Source organism: Loxodonta africana, chromosome 24 (genome assembly GCF_030014295.1).
Source record: "Loxodonta africana isolate mLoxAfr1 chromosome 24, mLoxAfr1.hap2, whole genome shotgun sequence".
Classification (NCBI taxonomy): Eukaryota; Metazoa; Chordata; class Mammalia; order Proboscidea; family Elephantidae; genus Loxodonta; species Loxodonta africana.
This window is the reverse complement of record NC_087365.1, coordinates 1,232,294-1,250,484: the sequence shown is the minus strand read 5'-3', so window position 1 is coordinate 1,250,484 and position 18,191 is coordinate 1,232,294. Positions and strand designations below refer to the sequence as shown.

Below are 18,191 nucleotides of genomic sequence, written 5' to 3'. Positions count from 1 at the left end.
TTTACTTAGTTTTTTGTGTCTTTTCTGTGCTTCTATCTATAGCACTATGTTGGCTTTGCCTCCAAGAAAGACCAGTTTATGGTCTTGTGATGGTGATCTGGAAATTTTATACAAGAACTGCAGGAGCTAATGATTGAAGGGAGTCCAGTAAAATATATTTATCCTCAGTTCCCTGTCAGCATCAAGCAAAATAAATGACCCAAGAGTTACTGGCACCTGCATTAGTCTAAAGGGGAGGCACAGGGCTGCTTAATAAATACAGTAATGAATCGGTCATCAGATGCCTCAGAAGGGAACAGAGGCAGAAATGCCATCTTCATAAATTCAAATCAGCAATCATCTTGTGAAAAATGAAGAGAAAGAAGTGAAATGGAAGACAAATCAAGCCTGGGGCAGGGGGAGGTGTGTCATGTAGGAGTTGTGCTGTATGAATTTTATGAAGGCTCCACAAGGTTCTACCTGGCTGCCCCAGGTTCACCAGAAAAGCTGCCTGCATCATGAGGCAGAAGCTCTTGCTGCCCTGCCCACATCCCTAGCCTCTTATCTGTCCAGGACATGCTGTGGAGTCCCACTGCAAGAGCCCCTTCTGCCCAAGGACAGTCTCTTGTCTGCAGGAGGGGCAGGCTGGAGTAATGCTTCTATGAGTAGCTCTCAGACATGACCAATCAGCTTCCTCACCCTCAAGCTGCAACTCTGAGGCCTGTGCTCCACACATTCTCTCATAGATCCCCAGGGTGGTTGAGCCCCAGTTGCCCACAGGGATAACCTGCACATTAACACATCCTGTACAAGTTGCCTTCCCCACCCTGTCTCTTTGTCTCACTTCTACACCAACATTCCCTGGCAAACCCTCCCAGATATGCTGTGTGAACTCCAATTTTGTCTCAGGGTCTTAATCTGGGGGACTCAGTCCAACATATTTTCCAAGGGATGAGGATGAAGGTTAAGTTGGAAGCCCTGTAATGTAGAAGGCATGCCCCCAGAGACCACACCAGCCCTCCTCATGTCACAAGGCCACAGGGATGCCCTATCTGGGGCCTAAGAGTGGGGCCATTCCTAAGCACAATAGCATAAGAAATAGAGCTTCTTCTTATTCCTTTTTCATGATACAGCTTATGATAGGCAGAATAATGGCCCTGTTATTGATTGAATTATGTCCTCAAAAAATGTGCGTCAACTTGGTTAGCCCATGATTCCCAATATTGTGTGATTGTCCACCATTTTGTCATGTGATGTGATTTTCCTACTTTTGTGATGTTAATGAGGTGGAGTTAGCAGCAGTTATGTTAATGTGCCAGGACTCAATCTACAAGATTAGGTTGTATTTTAAGTCAATCTCTCTTGAGATATAAAAGACAGAAGTGAGCAGAGAGACATGGGGACCTCATACCACTAAGAAACAAGAGCCAGGAGAATAGCATCTTTTGGGCCCAGGGTCCCTGTGCTGAGAAGCTCCTAGACCAAGGGAAGACTGATGACAAGGACTTTTCTCCAGAGCTGACAGAGAGAAAAAGCATTCTCCTGGAGCTTCCAACCTGAATTCAGACTTCTGGCCTTCTAGACTGTGAGGGAATAAATTTTGCATTGTTAAAGCCATCCACTTGAGTTATTTCTATTATAGCAGCACTAGATAACTAGGACAGGCCCTCCAAATATGTCCATGCCCTAAGCCCTGGAACCTGAGAATATGTTACTTTACAGGGCAAAAGGAGCTTCGCAGGTGTGATTGAACCTTCAGGTGGGACAATTTTCCTGGATTCTCCAGATGAGCCCAATCCAGTCACATGAACCCAGGCAGAGTACTTTTCCTGGCTGTGGTCAGAGAGAAAATGTGAAGACAGAGAAGGGTGCAATGTTGCTGGCTTTGAAGATGGAGGCAGGAGGCCATGAGCTAAGGAATGCTGAGCTTTAAAAACTGGAAATGGCCTCAGTTTACACCAGCAACAAAGCAGGGACTTCAGTCCTACAACCCCAAGGAACTGATTTCTGCCATCACCTGAATGAGCAGGAAACCGGTTCTCTCCCATAGCCTCCAGAAAGTAACAAAATCCTGCCAATGCCTTGGTTTTAGTCTGGTGAGATCTGTACCAGGCTTCTGACCTACCAAACTGTAAGTATTAATTTTGTGTTGGTTGAGCCTCTAAGTTTGTGGTCATTTGTTTTGGCAGCAATAGGAAATGAATACACACCCCCATGCTCCACCTAGTATCCACACACTTCTCAGGTGTGCCCTTAGTGTCTCCCCTTGGCTATCACCCTGGTGTTCTCATCCTCCTCTTTGTCCCAAGACTTGTCCAATTCCAAACTAAGAGTTCCTGGAGGAGATATGTTACCCCTGACAAACCATCAACATAAAAGGCAATCCAAAAAACTGTAAATCATGGTGGAATTTTAGCGGGACAGGTGGGAGACATTTTGGTGTGTATACACAAAGTCTAAATCTACAGCCATTAGTTCTCCAAAACACTAGGTCATAGGTCTCACTACTGTCTCTGTTCACTGTGCATTTGCAGAGTGAGGTTTAAATAGCCACTGGACATTGTCATATAAGCCACACTGATGAACTAATGACTACATAAAACATTTTACTCTCAAAACTGCCATTTGATATAACAATTACACGCACCTAATATCAAAACCCCAAAATATGTGAAGAAACACTGATGGAATTGAAGGAAGAAACAGACAGTTCTACAATAATAGTTAGAGACTTAAATACACAACTTTCAATAATGGATGGACTATCTAGACAGAAAGTCAATACAGAAATAGAGAATTTGAACAACACTATAAACCAACTAGACCTAACACACATATACAGAACATTTCACCCAACACCAGAAAGATATCTATTCTCCAGTGCACTTGGGGCATTCTAAGATAATCCATATTCTGGGTCACAAAACAAGCCTTAATACAAATTCATCTTTCAAATTAAAAGATACAAAGTATCTTCTTTGACCACAATGCAATAAAACTAGAAATCAAAAACAGAAGGAAAACTGGAAAATACACAAATATGTGGAAATTAAACAACATACTATTAAACAACCAATGGGTCAAAAAAATTGAAAGAGAAACCAAAAAATACTTAAAGATGAGTGAAAATGAAATCATAGCATGCCAAAACTCATGGGATGAAGTGAAGGCAGTGCTCAGAGGGAAATTTATAGAGGTAAGCACCTAATTAAAAAAGAAGAAAGATCTCAAATCAATAGCCTAACTTTACAACTTGAGGAACTAGACAAGAACAAATAAGCCAAAAGTTACCAAAAGGGAGGAAAAAACAGAGATCAGAGCAGAGATAAATAAAATAGAGACTAGGAAAAGAAGAGATGATCAATGAACCAGAAGTTGGTTCTTTGAAAAGATCGATGAAATCAACAATAGTTTTCCCAGACTGACCAAAAAAAGGGAAAAGGTTGAAATAACTAAAACCAGAAATAAAAATAATGATACTACTACAGATCCTGCAGAAATCAAAAAGATTAGAAGAGAATACTATAAACACCAACAAATTAGATAACCTAGGCGAAATGGACAAATTCCTAGAAACACATTGTGAAATGGTAGTAGTAGCATCAGAACCTACCTTCATGGGGGGATAATGAGAAACATCATCAGCACAAAGCTGATTCCTATGAGGTAGATGTCAGACATACCTCCAATCTCCAACCTTTTTACCAATTCTGATACCAGGTCTCTTCCCCACAGCACTCTCTACTTCTCTGCTTGGTTTGATAATTTGTTGCAATGGCCACACAAAACTCACAGACCATAATTATGGTTAAGTGGTTTATTAAGGAAGTTGTTGTTAGATGCCATCCAGTAGGCTCCAGCTCATAGCAACCCTACGTACAACAGAACGAAATACTGCCCAGTCCTGCGCCATCCTCACAATCGGCATGTTTGATAACGTTGTTGCAGCCACTGTGTCAATCCATCTTGTTGAAGGCCTTCCTCTTTTTCACTGACTCTCTACTTTATCAAGCACAATGTCCTTCTCCAGGGACTGGTTGGTCCCTCCTGATAGCACTTCCAAAGTATGCGAGACAAAGTCTCACCATCCTCAATTCTAAGGAGTATTCTGTCTACTTCTTCCTAGGCAGATTTGTTCACCCTTCTGGCAGTCCATGGTATATTCAATATTCTTTGACAACACCGTAATTCAAAGACATCAATTCTTCTTCAATCTTCCTTATTTATTGTCCAGCTTTTGTATGCATATGAGGCAATTGAAAACATCATGGCTTGGGTCAGATGCACCTTAGTCCTTAAAGTGACATCTTTGCTTCTTAGCATTTTCAAGAGGATTAAGGAAATAACAGGGTACAACTTGGAATCAGGATAAACAGGCTACAACACAGGATCAGGATCAGAAAGCATGTAGGCAAAGTCTGGAAGGCGTTCGTTCCCAAAGCAGAGAGCACATCCCCGTCTTCTTCAGTGCAAGACAGCTCTCTCAGCTCTTCCTGCTGGTACAAGCAAGCAGGCCCTTCTCTTGGCTGTGCACTCCTCCCTCTCAGCCATGTCCTCTCAGCCCCCTCAAGGCAGGCTTTCTCTCAGCTTCCTGAAGACAAGCTTCTCTGCCTTTGTCCTCCCTGCTGTCAGCCTCTCCACTGCTACCTGACCCAGCTCATAGCCAGCTTTAGCAGTTTTGTTCATCTCTTTCACTGCATTCCTAGCAGCAGGATTCTGCCATCACCACCAAAGCTGGAGCAGGGCCCCTTCTGGCCTATCATCACATACTCTGCTGCAGGGCCTCTTCTGGCCTGTTACCACCAACACTGTCACAGGGCCCCTTCTGGGCCTCTTGCTGTCTTCAGTGTGACAACTCTTTCAGGAGGTTCTTACCCTCCTCTCTCTCTCTGCTCCTTCTCTCTTTTTGCCTTTCTGCCAACGTCTGTGGTTTTGGCTTCATATGTAAGCAAACTCCTGGTCAGTTTCAAGGCATGGTCCTCCACCAGGGCCATGAACTGACCAATCCCCTCTTGGTAGGCCACAGACAATTCATTTGCATAGTAGGCTATAGTCACTTCATTTGCATATTATATTAACCAATCCCTCCTGCATAGCAATCACAGGGCAGGCTGAAGCCCAGGGACAGACCAAAAGTCAAGTTGTTTACAGCTTGTCCAGGAAATGTCAATCAACCTGGACAAAAGTAACAAACCCTCTGGGGTAAAAGTAGGGCAAAAGTAACTCCTCAGAACATAGGGGGAATATCTCTCAAGCTGTTTTTACAAAGAACAAAAGCAAAATGACACAGAAAGGAATTCATTTCACCACACATATAAACTATCTAAATTGACTCAAGAAGAAATAGAAAATCTCATCAGAACCATAACAAGTGAAAATATTAAATCAGTAACCAAAAACTTCCCAAGAAAGAGAAGTTCAGAAGCAGATAAATTCACTGGGAAATTCTACCAAACATTTAAGGAAAAGCTGATTCCAATCTTTCTTTAGGCAGAATTCCCTGGCGGTTCGTTGGGAGTGTGCCAACACCTCTCTTACCTGGACACTGTCAGCTGCAAGCCTACTGTGAGTAGCTACAGAAGGCCCATGCAGTGGAGATTGCTCTCATAGTCAACATTCTATCTGCCTTCCTGTGCATTCCATAGCTCAGACCCCTGAAACCAACAGGACGACCACCCAGGGAGTCAGTTCAGGTCTGTTTGATCCTTCTTCTGGTCGGTGCTGAGGACTGCTGACTGACGCTGCTGTGTACTAGAAAGCAGGAATCTTTAGTGAATGCTACACTCACAGACAATATACTACAGGGTGGGCTCTGATAATAATAAAGCAACCCTCCCCTGGGGTCTGTTTGGAGTCTGCAAGCATATTTTTCACCTGGACACTGTCAGCTGCAAGCCTGCTGTGAATTGCTATGGAAGTCAGTGCAGTGGGATCTGCTGCCATAGTCACTGCATTGTCAGCACTCTACCTGCCTCCTCACATACCCCATAGCTCTGGCCTCTGAAACCAACAGGATAAACCTCCCTGTGGGACAAATAGGGTCAGTCTGCCCCCAATTCCAGTTGGCACTGAGGAATGCTGACTGAGGCTGCTGTGTGCTAGGAAGCAGAAGCCTTGAGTAGAGGATGCACTCACAGCCGACAGTTACCATGGGACCCTGATAGCAACAAGGCAGACCTCCATGGGGATCTGACCAGAGCATGACACCCCACAACCACCTGGTAACTCTTGGTTTCCAGGCTGTAGCAAACTGCCACAGAAGGTCCCCACAGTGGTGCCTGCTCCCACAGGCAGAACTATATCTGTCTCCCTTTGCACCCCATACCTCAGGCCTCTGAAACCAACAGGACAGACCTCCATGGGGATTATTTTGGGTCTGTCTGCTCCCCTTTACAGTCAGTGCTGAGGACTACTGACTGAGGCTGCTGTGTGCTAGAAAACATGCATCTTGAGTGGAGGCTACACCCACAGCCAACATACTATAAGGCAGGCTCTGATAGCAACAAGGCAGACCTTCCTGGGGATCCATTCAGAGTTTGCCTACCATTCCCCAACCAGTAACTGTTGGCTGTTGGACTGACACGAACTCCTACAGAAGGTTCCCTACAGTGGAGTCTGGAGGTGGGTCACCTAAGTGGAGACTGCTCCCCCAACTACCACAGAGCCACTAAAGTTCTAAAACCAATAAGACAAAAATTTCAGAGGCCCTTCTGGGGAGAGCCACCTCCTCCTCCTCCTCCTCCTGAAATGAAAAAGAGTCTGCTTTTGCTTTTCCTGAATGCCAGCTCGGACTTAAGCAGCCCCAAACAGCAGGGAAGGAAGCCTCCAGTGAAACCAAAGGATAATGCCCAGCCCCGAAGGGAGCTGACTGGCTGCAGGTTTTCCAACTAAAAATGTGGTTGCAGAGACAGAGAATGGAAGGGAGTAGTAACAATAGAGAGAGGACCACACATCCCGAAGGACAGATTGATCAGTACGCAATATCCTGCCTGAGTGGCAGTGCCTGCTGGTGGGCAGACTGACCGCAGTGTGCTCTCTGTTTGGGAGAGATTGAAAATTGAAAACCAAGACCTGGAACTTTTGAATTCTACTTAAACCAGAGGCAGAAGGAGCTATCACAGAGAGGGGGAGGAAATAGTAAGCAAAGGCCAAAGGCTTTGCCTGCATAAAAGTTTTTTGTACAAAATAGTGCAGGTAAAAACATCAAGTACTGGGGAAAACTGAGAAAGTTAACACCCTTGAAAATACCAATGCCCCCCCCAAAAAATCAGAAGACACTCAAAGAACAGAGAAACAATGGCCCATGCAAATGAACACGACAAAGGGAGTGAAAGCACATCTAGATACGATCAAAAAATTAAATCAATGGAAGAATATGACAAAACCATTAAGAAATTAAAGAACTAAGGGGAAACATAGACAAAGAGCTAAAATAAATAAGGAAAGCAATAAAAGAAAAAAAATGAAGATCTTTAAAAAAGATATTGCAACTGAAAAGTGACAATAACAGCAATGAGAAACACTACACATTTAATCAGGCAGAAGAATCATCAAATTAGAGGATAAGATGGTTAAAATTTTAGATGCTGAAAGGCAACAAGAACAGACTCAAGAAGGCTGAGCACAGTTTAATGGAATCATGAGAAAATGACAACAGAACTAATATGCAGATCATGCTAATTCCAGAAGGAGATGAAAGAAAGAGACAGTAAAAAAATTTTTTTGAAGAAACAATGACATAAATCTCCCCAATCTAGCTTAGGTCATGGCTGTATAAACTTGAGAAGTTCAAAGAACCCTAAGCATGGTAAACACAAAGAGGTCTACATCAGACACATCCTATCTTTAAAAAAAAAAAAAACCTTTTGCTGTCAAGTTGATTCCACCTCATAGCAATCCTATAGGGCAGAATAGTTAGGCTTTCCAAAAAATAAAGATAAGACAGAATCCTGAAAGCACTGATAGACACGCAAGCAGTCACAAACAAAGGATCCCTAATAAGATAAATTTCTCCTCTGAAATGCTGGAGACCAAAAGGCAATGGAATGATATATTTAAAGTGCTGAAAGAAAAAATTGTCAACCAAGAATACCATACTAAGTTTATCTAGTGATGCTATAACAGAAATACTACAAGTTGATGGCTTTAAAAAACAGAAATTTATTCTCTCACAGTTTAGGAGGCTAGAAGTCTGAATTCAGGGTACCAGCTCCAGGAAGAGGCTTTCTCTCACTGTTGGCTCTGGGAGAATGTCCTTGTCATCAATCTTCTTCTAGTCCAGGAACTTCTTAGGGTAGAGATCCAGATCTGAAGGACACACCCCACTCCTGGCTCTTCTTTCTTGGTCATAACAAGATCCCCGTGTCTCTCTGCTCACTTTTCCCTATTATATCTCAAAAGAGGCAGGGCCAAGGTGGCAGAGTAGACAGATGCTTTGGGTGGTCCCTCTTACAACAAAGACCTGAAAAAACAAGTGAATCAATTATATATATCACAAGCTAGGAGCCCTGAACGTCAAAGTCAAATTTAAGAAATCAGACTGACAGGTGGAGGGAGAGATGGTTCAGAAGTGGCGAGGAGTTGCTGGACCTGACTCAGCAGGAACTGGAGCCCCTCAGACCCAATCACCTGGCAAAACTGTGGCAGGGCTATTTGTGGCATTTGGGATGAATTTTCCACAGTGAGAGAGAACATGTGGCAAGGATTCTCCTACAGCCTCCAGAGTTGGTGAGGAGCAGTGCTCTCGGCAAAGGTTATGTGCTTCTGTCTAGTTTACCACACCGATCAAAAAGCACCCCTTGTGAAAGACCTTGCTCCCATTTATCTGATTCCTCCTCCATCTGCTCTAGCCCCTAGCTAGCTTCAGTGGTGGTCAATTTCCCTGGGCCTGAGATAGATCCTGCTGCACACCCTGAGCCATTCTCCCAGCCTTGGAGAAGCAAAAAGTTAACAAATGGGGAAAAAATAATCTGCAGCTTCCCTAAACTGGGGAATCAGGGCAGAAGCAGCTCCTGTCCAGACACAAATGGTCCACAGATTTGAATGCCTTTGACCCCTACATGGACCTGTGTGGGCCCATTTCAGTACCTTAGGCCCTTGTTGGCACAGTGCAATGGTATATGTGCCTGAGGCCTGACTTCAACTATTTCAGCTGTGTGGTGGACAGGCGGGTTATTGACATTTGATGCCACTCTGCCTATTAAACAGGGTCCTCTCCTACCCACATCAGGGGCCTGAGGACTGGTGGCCCCACTGAAACCACCTAGCCAACTGTGACAGGGGTCCAAGGATAAGTGCTACCTCTCAGTCCTTACAGCCAAAAGCACTGGGTGCCCATGGTCTGGCTACAAAGCCCACCCACCTGTGTGCTCTAGGCGACAGGGACAAGCTTTCCTCATAGACACTCGGGAGATGGTTTTCAGCCCCATGCCTTGCTCAGAGCATGATCCCCTGCTGCAACCAGATACCTGTGCCTACACCAATCACCCGTGCTCCTCTAAGACTGTAGATGAGAGCCTGCACCACTTGCTTGGTGACCAACTACATGGACACCTGAGCTGAATCCGTACAAAAAAAGTGAATGGACTCCTAGGCTCATAGACCTGGTAACAGTTCTATCTGGTGACAGGATGTTAGAACATCAAAGGCACCAATAATCTAGCTAGCTCACTCAAGCACCATATTTGGGCATATCAAACAAAACAAAGCAAGAAGATAGGACACGGTAAGCAAGCATAAAATAAATTATTACAATAACTTAAAAATGGCTAAGAGACAAGTCAATACCAAACCACATAAAGAAGCAGACCATGATTGCATCAACAAGCTCCCAAAACAAAGAATCAAGGAATCTCCCAGATGAAGAGATATACCTGGAATTACCAGAGGTATAATACAAAAGATTAATATACAGAACTCTTCAAGAGATCAGGCAAAATGTAGAACAAGCCAAGGAACACACAGATAAAGCAGTTGAGCAAATGAAGGTTATTCAAGATGATAAAGAAAAATTTAATAGGCTGCAAGAACCCATAGACAGCAATCAGGAATTCAGAAGTCTAACAATAAAATTTAGGAATCGGAAAACTCACTAAACTCGACAGAAAGTCAGAGGAGCAGAATTGAGGAAATGGAACTTAGAATTAGAGAGATTGAAGATAAAACATTTGGAACCGATATATTCAAAGGAAATCAGATAAAAGAATTTTTAAAAATGAAGAAACCCTAAGAATTATGTGGGACTCTATCAAGAGAAATAACCTACAAGTGACTGGAGTACCAGAACAGGGAGGAAGAACAGAAAATACAAGAGAATTGTTGAACATTTGATGGCAGAAAACTTCTCTGATATTATGAAAGACAAGATGATATCTATCTAAGATGATCATCAAATGCTACACAAAGTAGATCCCAAAAGAAAGCCACCAAGAAATATTATAATCAAATTTGCCAAAACCAAATGTAAAAGAGAGAATTTTAAGAGCAGCTAGAGATAAACAAAAAGTCGCCTACAAAGGAGAATCAATAAGACTAAGCTCAGACTACACAGCAGAAATCACGCAGGCAAGAAGGCAATAGGATGACATATATAGAGCCTTGAAAGAAAAAAAAATTGCCAGCCAAGAATCATATATCCAGAAAAACTGCCTTTCAAATATGAAGGCAAAATTAGGATGCTTCCAGATAAACAAAATTTAGAAATTTGCAAAAACCAAACCAAAACTACAAGCAATATTAAAGACAGTCCTCTGGCTAGAATATCAATAAAATCAGATGACAACTCAAGACTAGAACACAGGACAGAGCAACCGGATATCAACCCAGAGAGGGAAATCACAAAAATAAACCAATATTTAAAAAAAAAAAAAAAACTCTAAACAAGGAAACAGCAATGTCATAATCTAAAACATGACAACATTAAATCAATAAAGAGGGATTAAAAAATGTAGTCATAGATCTTTCATATGCAGAGGACATGAAGGCAATATAAAGAGATAAATGTTTGTTTTAAATTTAGAAAAATAGGGGTAAATATTAAGGTAACCACAAAAGAGACTAACAATCTTACATATCTAAATAAAATACACGAAAAAACATAAAGGCTCAGCAAAAACAAAATGAACAGCAATGAAAAAGAGGAAAAGACAATATATAAAGAAAAACTACTCAGCACAAAAAATTAAGTGGAAAAAAGAGCTGTCAACAACACACACAAAAAAGACATCAAAATGAGAGCACTAAACTCATATAAATCCATGTTTACGCTGAATGTAAATGGACTAAATACACCAATAAAGAGACAGAAAGTGGCAGAATGGATAATAAAACATGATCCGTCTATATGATGCCTACAAGAGACACACCTTAGCCTTAAAGGCACAAACAAACTAAAACTCAAAGGATGGAAAAAAACATATCAAGCAAACAACAATCAACAAAAACCAGGAATGGCAATATTAATTTGTGACAAAATAGACTTTAAAGTAAAATCTACCACAAAGGATAAGGGTGGACATTAGATAATGATTAAAGGGACAATATACCAGGAGGATACAACCATATTATAAATTTACCCACCAAATAACAGGGCTTCAAGATAAATAAAACAAACTCTAACAGAATTGAAAAGTGACATAGACAGCTCCACAATAATAGTAGGAAACTTCAACACACCAATTTCAGTGGACAGAACATCCAGAAAGAAGCTCAATAAAGACATCGAAGATCTAAATGACACAGTCAACCAACTTGACCTCATAGATATGTACAGAACACTCCACCCAACAGCAGACAACTATACTTTCTTTTCAAATGCACATGGAACATTCTCTAGAATAGACCACGTATTAGATAATAAAGCAAGCCTTAGAAATATCCAAAACATTGAAATATTACAAAGCATCTTCTCTGACCATAAAGCCAAAAACGTAGAAATCAATAACAGAAAAAAGCAGGAAAAAGAAATCAAACACATGGAAACCGAACAACACCTTGCTTAAAAGCCACTGGGTTAAAGAACAAATTAAGGACAGAATTAAAAAATTCATAGAATCCAATAAAAAAGAAAACACTGCCTATCGGAACCTTTGGGACAAAACTAAAGCAGTGCTCAGAGGTCAATTTATATCGATAAATGCACACGAAAAGGAGAAAGGGCCAAAATCAAAGAATCGTCCCTACAACCTGAGTGAACAGAACCAAAACCAAATCAAACCCAGTGCTGTCGAGTCGATTCTGACTCATAGCGACCCTATAGGACAGAGTAGAGCTGCCCCATGGAGTTTCCAAGGAGCGCCTGGCGGATTCAAACTGCCAACCCTTTGGTTAGCAGCTGTAGCACTTAACCACTATGCCACCAGGGTTTGAACAAATAGAAAGAGAGCAATGAAAGAAAACCTCAGGCACCAGAAGAAAACAAATAATAAAAATTAGAGCAAAATTAAATGAACTAGAGAACAGAAAAGAAATTGAAAGAGTTAACAAGACCAAAAGCTGGTTCTTTGAGAAGATTAACAAAATTGATAAACCGTTGGCCAAACTGACAAAAGAAAAACAGGAAAGGAAGCAAATAACCCAAATAAGAAATGAGATGGACGATATTACAACAGACCCAACTGAAATTAATAGAATCATATCAGATTACTATGAAAAGCTGTACTATAAAAATTTGAAAACCTAGAAGAAATGGGCAAATCTCCAGACACACACTACCTACCTAAACTAACAAAAATGGAGGTAGAACAGCTAAATAAAGCCATAACAAAAGAAAAGATTGAAAAGGTAATTTGAAAATTCCCCCCAAAAACGCCCTGGCCCTGAAGCCTTCACTGCAGAATTCTACCTACCAAACATTCAGAGAACAGCCTACAACAGTACGACTCAAACTATTTCAGAACATAGAAAAGGATGGAATACTCCCAAACTTATTCTATGAAGCCAGCATAACCCTGATAACAAAACCAGGTAAAGTCACCACAAAAAAAAAAAAAAAGAAATTACAGACCTAGATCTCTCATGAACTTAGATGCAAAAATCCTCAACAAAATTCTAGCCAATAGAATTCAACAACATATCAAAAAAAAAAAAAAAAGAATTCACCATAACCAAGTGGGATTCATACCAGGTGTGCAGAGATGGCTCAACATTACAAAAACAATCAATGTAATCCATCATATAAATAAAACAAAATGCAAGAACCACATAATCTTACCAACTGATGCAGAAAAGGCATTTGACAAAGTTCAACACCGTTTCATGATAAAAACTCTCAGCAAAATAGGAATAGAAGGAAAATTCCTCAACATAATAAAGGGCATTTATACAACGCCAACATCATCCTAAATGGAGAGGGTCTGAAAGCATTCCCCTTGAGAATGGGAACCAGACAAGGATGCCCTTTATCACCACTCTTATTCAACATTGTGCTGGAGGTCCTAGCCAGAGCAATTAGGCTAGAAAAAGAAATAAAGGGCAACTAGATTGGTAAGGAAGAAGTAAAAGTATCTCTGTTTACAGGTGGCATGATCTTATACACAGAAAACCCTAAGGAATCCTCAAGAAAACTACTGAAACTAACAGAAGAGTTGAGCAGAGTATCAGTATACAAGATAAACATACAAAAATCAGTTGGATTCCTCTACGCCAACAAAAAGAACATCGAAGAGGAAATCACCAAATCCATACCATTTACAGTAGCCCCCAAGAAGATAAAATGCTTAGGAATAAATCTAATCAGAGATGTAAAAGACCTATACAAAGAAAACTACAAGACACTACTGCAAGAAACCAAAAGAAATCTACCTAAATGGGAAAACATACTTTGCTCATGGATAGGAAGACTCAACATTGTAAAAATGTCTATTCTGCCCAAAGCGATCTATATCTAAATATGGAAGACATTTTTTAATGAGACAGAAAAACAAATCACTAACTTCACATGGAAGGTAAAGCATTACTGAAAAAACAAGAACAAAGTGCGAGGCCTCACTCTACCTGATTTTATAACATGCTACACTGCCACAGTAGTCAAAACAGCCTGGTACTGGTACAACAGACAGACAAATGGGACAGAATTGAGAATCCAGACATAAATCTACCCATATATGAGAGGCTGATATTTGACAAAGGCCCAAAGTCCCTTAACTGGGGAAAAGACAGTCTCTTTAACTGGATATGCATCTACAAAAAGATGAAACAAGACCCATACCTCACACCATGCACAAAAACTAACTCAAAATGGATCAAAGACCTAAAAATAAAATCTAAACCAATAAAGATCATGGAAGAAAAAAAAGGAACAATGCAAGGAGCCCTAATACATGGCATAAACAGTATACAAAATATTGGTAACTATGCATAAACACCAGAAGAGAAACTAGATAACAGGGAGCTCCTAAAAATCAAACACCTATGCTCATCCAAAAACTTCATCAAAAGAGTAAAAAGATTACCTACAGACTGGGAAAAAGTTTTTGTCTACGACAATTCCAATCAGCATCTGATCTCTAAAATCTACATGATACCGCAAAAACTCAAATACAAAAAGACAAATAACCCAATTAAAAATGGGCAACAGATGTGAACAGGCACTTCACTAAAGAAGACATTCAGGCCGCTAACAGATACATGAGGAAATGCTCACCATCATTAGCCACTAGAGAAATGCAAATTGAAACTACAATGAGATTCCATCTCACTCCAACAAGGCTGGCATTAATCCAAAAAACACAAAATAATAAATCTTGGAGAGGTTGTCAAGAGACTGGAACACTTACACTGCTGGTGGGAATGTAAAATGGTACAACCACTTTGGAAATCAGTTTGGCACATCCTTAAAAAGCTAGAAATAGAACTACCATACGATCCAGCAGTCCCACCCCTTGGAATATATCCTAGAGAAATAAGAGCCTTCACACAAACAGATACATGCACACCCATGTTCACTGCAGCACTGTTTACAATAGCAGAAAGACGGAAGCAACCAAGGCGCCCATCAACAGATGAATGAATAAATAAATTATGGTATAGTCACACAATGGAATACTACGCAACAATAAAGAACTATGGTGAATCTGTGAAACATCTCATAACATGGAAGAATCTGGAAGGCATTATGGCGAGTGAAATCATTCAGTTGCAAAAAGGCAAATATTGTATGAGACCACTATTATAAGAACTCAAGAAAAGTTTAAACAGAGAAGAAAATATTCTTTGATGGTTATGAGGGTGGGGAGGGGAGGAGAGGGGTATTCACTAATCGAATAGTAGACAAGAACTATTTGAGGTGAAGGGAAAGGCAACACACAATACAGGGGAGGTCAGGACAACTGGAGTAAACCAAAAGCAAAGAAGTTTACTGAATACAGCCAAATGCTTTGAAAGCCAGAGAAGCAGGGACACAGTTCAGCAGACCATGGTTTCAGGGCACATCCAGGTCAACTGGCATAACAAAAGATACTAAGAATGTGTTGTGCATCCCACTTTGGTGGTTGGAATCTGGGGTCTCAAACCCTAGCAAGTGGCCATCTAAGATGCATCAAATGGTCTCAACCCACCTGGAACAAAGGAGAGTGAAGAACACCACAGACATAAGGTAAATATGAGCCCAAGAGACAGAAAGACCCACATAATCCAGAAAATATTTCAGGCTGAGACTGGAAGAACTAAATGGTGCCTGGCTACCACCAATGACCGCCTTGAGAGGGAACACAACAGAGGATCCCTGATGGAGCAGGAGAACAGTGGGATACTGACCTCAAATTCTCATAAAAATACCAGATTTAATGGTCTGACTGAGACTAGAGGTACCCCAGACGTCATAATCCCCGTGCCCTCTGTTAGCTCAAGACTGGAACCATTCCCAAAACCTACTCTTCAGACAGGGATTGGACCGGACTATAAGACAGAAAGGAAACCCTGATGGAGTAGTGGTTTAGCTACGGCTGCTAACCAAAGGGTTGGCAGTTTGAAATCTGCCAGGCGCTCCTTGGAAACTCTATGGGCCAGTTCTACTCTGTCCTATAGAGTTGCTATGAGTCGGAATCAACTCCATGGCGCTGGGTTTGGTTTGGTTTGGTTATAAGACAGAAAATGATACTGGTGAGGAGTGAGCTGGTTGGCTCAAGTAGACACATTAGACTATGTGGGTAGCTCCTGTCTGGAGGTGAGATGAGAAACAGAGGGGGACAGGAGCTGGTTGAATGGACACTGGGAATACAGGGTAGAGAAGAGGAGTGTGCTGTCTCATTAGGGGGAAAGCAGCTAGGAGTACATAGCAAGGTGTATATAAGTTTTTGTATGAGAGACTGACTTGATTTGTAAACTTTCACTTAAAGCACAATAAAAAAAAGATACCACCTAATCCTGTAGATTGTGTCCTCCCTCATTATCACCTCTAATCCTGCCTCATTAACATCATAGAAGTTAGGATTTACAACATATAAGATAAATGCATCAGATCACAAAATGGAAGAAAACTATGCAATACTGGGAATCACGGTCTAGCCAAGTTGACATACATTTTAGGGGGACACAATTCAATCCATAACACCTGGTGAATCTATCCTTCAAGAATGAGGATGAAATTAAAACATTTCCAGATAAACAGAAGCTGAGGAAGTTCACATCCAGCAGACTGGCCCCACAAAAAATGCTAATGGAAGTTATGTAGATGGAAGGGAGAAGACATCAGAAAGCATTTAAAACTACACATAAAAAGAAAGATCCCTAGCATAGGGAAATGTATGGACAAGTATAAGGGCCAGTAATAAGATATTCATGCTCGATAATTCTAAAAGAATTGACCTTCATGTTTTTTAATAACGAGTATATTTTAAAAAAGGATAAAATTATGTTACAGTGTACATGAAATATAAAGACTCATTTAGTAATAACAACAACAAAAGGGAGGGGAGGAATGGTGTATATATATATATATATACACACACACACATAGAACTTCTTGTATGCTACTGGAGTTAAGTTGGCACCAACTTACCCTAGAATGTCATAAATTAAAAAAATTTTTTTTTGTTATAAATACAAGGTGTTAAATGTAATATTCATGGTAACCACTAAGAAAATATATTTAAAAAATACACAAAGGTAAGAAGAAGGGAACCAAAAAGGCTCACTTCAATAAACCAACAAAACACAAAAGCAAGCAGTAGCAAAAAAAAACAAAGACAGAAGGCTTAAGACACACAAAAACAAATAACAAAATGGCAGCAGTAAATCACTTCTTATGGGTAATCACAGTGAATGTAAATGGACTAAATGCCCCAATCAAAAGGAAGAGAATGGCAGGATGGATTAAAAAAAGAAAATGGTTCAGCTATATGCTGTTTACAAGAGGCACATCTTAAACACAAATACACAAATAGGTTGAAAATGAAAGGACAGAAAAAAATATTCCATACAAATAATAACCAAAAGAGAGCTCGAATGGCAATCTTAATATCAGACAAAGTAGACTTTAAGATAAAGTCTCTTAGAAGAGGTAAAGGTGGACATTATATAGTGATAAAAGGGCCAATTAATCAAGAAGATTTAAATATATATATATATCCCACATCAAGGCACTTAAATATATAAAGCAAACACTGGTAGAATTAAAGGGAAAAATAGTACTGCAATAGTAGTTGGAGACTTCAATACACAACTTTCAATATTGGACAGAATATGTAGTAAGAAGATCATCAACAAGAAAACAGAGGACATGAATGACATTATAAACCAACTAAACTTAACAGACATATATAGACCACTCCACCCAATGACACCACAATATACATTGTACTCCAGTTCACATGGATCATTCTCCAGGATAGATCACATATTATGTGAAAAATTAAGGCTTGATAAATTTAAAAAGACTGAAATCATACAAAGTATTTTATCTGATCACAAAGAAGTGAAGCTAGAAATCAATAACAACGCACTATTAAACTACCAATGGGTCAAGGAAGAAATCAGAAGAGAAATCACAAATTTCTAGAGTCAAATGAAAATGAAACACAAGATACCAAAACTTATGGGATGCAGCAAAGGCAGTACTCAGAAGGAAACTTATAGAAATAAATACCTACATGAAGAAGAAAGATCTCAAATCAACAGCCTAACTCAACAACTCCAGGAACTAGAAAGAGAAGTTCAAGCTAAGCCTAAACCTATCAGAAGAAAGGAAATAACAAAGATCAGAGCAGATAAATAAA

General features: G+C 40.4%; 1 long non-coding RNA gene across 1 annotated transcript in view; it reads right to left on the bottom strand.

Annotated features, from left to right (window-relative positions):
- The window catches only part of LOC135228592 (uncharacterized), a 91,515-nt gene that overhangs the window by 36,962 nt on the left and 36,362 nt on the right, over positions 1 to 18,191 (bottom strand). The window lies entirely within an intron of this gene.